The sequence below is a fragment of the Numenius arquata genome, chromosome 11 (genome assembly GCF_964106895.1).
Source record: "Numenius arquata chromosome 11, bNumArq3.hap1.1, whole genome shotgun sequence".
NCBI lineage: Eukaryota > Metazoa > Chordata > Aves > Charadriiformes > Scolopacidae > Numenius > Numenius arquata.
In genome coordinates, this window is record NC_133586.1 from 43,883,197 (window position 1) to 43,886,568 (window position 3,372).

Genomic DNA, 3,372 nt, shown 5'->3' on the forward strand with positions numbered 1-3,372 from the left:
CACTTCGTAGGGAGAAAGGGACAAAATTTGCCTTTGAAAAAAGAGTTGTGATAAACCTGTGAGCTCCTTGTTCTGTGGAGGAAGATTTATAGACTTTGATGTTCAGGCTAACCCTAACCTGGGAAATCCTGAGTGGTTTTGGTGCCCATAACCTGTATTCCAGCAGCAAAAGCAGGTAATAGAATTATCTGGTTAGGCAAAATTCTCTGCTGCTAGAGAGCAATGCACAGCGCAGCGTCTTCAGCAAGGAGAGCAGCTTGTGGCCTCGAGCTGGGAACTGGGATCCCTTCCTTCCCAGCTCTCAGACCGGCTCCTTTCATTACCTTGGCCATGTCGCGTAGTCCTGTGACTTCAGGTTCTTTTCTTGCCGGTGGAAATACCGTTGACTCAAAAGGCACCACAGTTTCTTGTGATGTTCGCGCCCCACGGAACCGTATTGGTTCGATTCTCCGTTTGACTCTCCTGGCGCTGAGCGTAACGCTCAGCTGAGCATCACTTAGTGTTTCAGCCTTCAGAAACGGGAAACTTTGGGTGACTTGTGACGCTAGTTTTGGTAGGAGGTGTGAACGCATCCTCCCCAGATTCCAGGTTACCGTTTGGAAGCAGAAAGCACGGGGAGGTGGTGCATTGCCCAGGGACCTGGGCTGCAGTAAGTCAAGCAAGGATTTTGAATGCTTAATTATATCCTTTTAATTGCACAACACCTTCATATTTCTACGCAAAGCTGCCTGCTGCCTGTGAGGTGTTCCTGGATATTTTCACTGTGCACCAAACTACTGCTCTTAAAATACTGCTCTTTTCAGAGGCCTTTCAGTTTGAGATGGGATGATGCTAACTCTGTATTGCTGATCTGCTGGAATTTGAGATTATCGTTGTTATTATTGTGGGTGTAACCCATCTCTGCCTTACACTCTGCTCCGTTTCAGTCTCACCCAGAGGGGCTTCTCTTTTAACGCTCTCCAGGGGCCTGTGCACGAGAGCACACGTGAGGAATCTGATGGGGCTGTCTCCGCGGAGAAGTTTGTATTTCAGTATTTGTGGAATAAGAACCTTAATCTTGGCAGTTGTGAGCGGTTTTCTCAGAGCGTGGGATCGGCACGGGCACCGTAACGCCTTACGTACAAATGCCTCGGGGGGTACTTTAAACTAGTAACGGCCACAGCCTTGTCGATGGAAAGATAGAGAACTGTCTTCTAAGAATGTAAATATTCCTGGCTGTAACTGAACTGGTTCTGACCTTTTTTATAGAAAAATGCTTGTTATTTGTAAAATTCGGAATAAAATCATATCTGGAATTATCTTTAAAATGAAGTATTCTCATAATTTTTTTATCATCTTCATGTTTTAAGGTGTTTTGTGTAACAGAGCTGCTTCATTATTATTTTTTTTTTGTGATCTTGTAGGCTTTGCAGGGCTTGTGGGCACTGGCTTCCTCTCCTCCCTGCGGAGAGCGATCTGCCGAAGGGTCGTCTTGAGGGTCCTGTTCTCCTGGAGCGTTTCCCAAACTGTCAGCAACAGAGAACCACTAATTCAACGTTCGTTTAGAAATGAGAGGTTATTGAAAAATTGCCAGGAGTTTCTCTGAGGTGCTCCTTAAATGTTTGTCGCAAAGCTGTATGGGAGTCTCCGCGTGGTCTGAGACAAGGAGCCGTGCGAACATCGTGGCTAGATTCAGCCTGTGGGGTTTTTTGGGGGTTCCCCCACACGCGCTGCATTAAGCTGTGTGCTTGTAGATAAGCAGAATTACCACCGGCAAGGTCAGCTGAGTTTCATATACCGGGAGGTTTAACAATTTTGAGACTGACTGGTTTTCCTGACTTAATAATTAGCGTTTGGCCTGTGTTGTACATGGTGCACGCGGATCTGGTCTATCTGTTAAAAAAAAAAGTGGAGGTGCTTTGGCAGGGGGTTGGACTAGATGATCTCCAGAGGTCCCTTCCAACCCCGTATCATTCTGTGTTCTCCAAATCTCTGTACAGAAGCAAGTGTTTCTGAGAAGAGAGGGGAAAAAAAACCACCAACCTCAAAACCAGAGAGTGGTTCGGCTCGGCTTCTGCCGAGCCAGGGATTTTCTGGGGATGGATGTCCATGGCTGAGGGGGGCAGCTCTTCTGCCTCGCTGGCACCGTGCATCTCTGCCCTCTGGCGCTAACAGACCCGGCCTCCACCTTTGCCTCTTTGCCTGCCTTTTGAAAAACTGCAGTTGTACCTCTGCTCGCTCCTGTATCACCTTTACTTTGAGGCAAGGTAAATAATAAGAGCGATAAGCATTAAATTACCCAAGAAAACCAGGCAAGTGATTAAATTCCTGAAGAAAATAGCTATATACCATGCACTCGTTGAGTGAGCGCTCCCTGTTAGCAGCAGTTTCCCTCCTGGAGCTGCAGCCGTGCAGGAGGAGGACTAAAGCTCAGCAGCTGATGAGGAGGTGCAGCATTATTGCTAATTGCTGGTGAGAGCCCCAGCTCTTCTGTTGTTGCACCAGGGGAGGTTCAGGTTGGATATTAGGAACAATTTCTTCACTGAAAGGGTTATCAAGCCTTGGAATGGGCTGCCCAGGGAAGTGATTGAGGCACCATCCCTGGAGATATTCAAAAGATGAGTTGACATGGTGCTCAGGAATATGGTTTAGTGTTGGTGGTGGGTTTTTTGGTTTTGTTTTTTTTTTAAGGTTGGACTAGATGATCTTAAAGGTCTCTTCCAACCTAGGCGATTCTGTGATTCTCCCCTCGGTGAGAGGAAACTCTTACTTTGTTGACTCCCAGCTGGAAGTGAGGCTTCTCGAGGCATCTTAATTGTGACCATCTGGAGCATTCTTTGACCTTGGGGTGAACCAAGTTAATTTCCTTTTGATTTGTTCGTTAATTGTCTTTGGCCATCAGAAATCTCATGGCTCTGAGAGGTTTTTTCCAAGCTGTGAGCATTCATGTAGCTCCTGCTGGTCGGAAGGAGCTCTCCTGTGGTACGAAACTGCTTTTTCTTGGGGGAAGTCGCTCCCTACATCCCAAGTGCCTCCACTTCCAAGTCCCACATGGTGAATCACCTGGTGGGGACCAGCTGTGTCACATCTACAGGGACTCCGGTCTCTGTGGTGAAGAGCTAAGGTTCCTCTTTGCCCCCTGTGCTGCGAGTCGTGGGGACCATTGCATTTAGGTAGCTCGGGAAGAAATAAATTCACGTGTAACGCTAGCGAGGAGTCGCTTTGCCCACCGATTTTGGGTACCCGCGGCCCCGGCTCAGGTCCACCCCGAGCACCCCCAGCCCCGGGCTCGCCCAGCCCAGCCCCTAGGGGTGCGGGGGCCGAGCCGTGCCCCCCCCCCCCCCAGCCCCTTCCCCGGAGGGCGGCCGGCAGCCGGGGCCGCCCCTTCTTCGC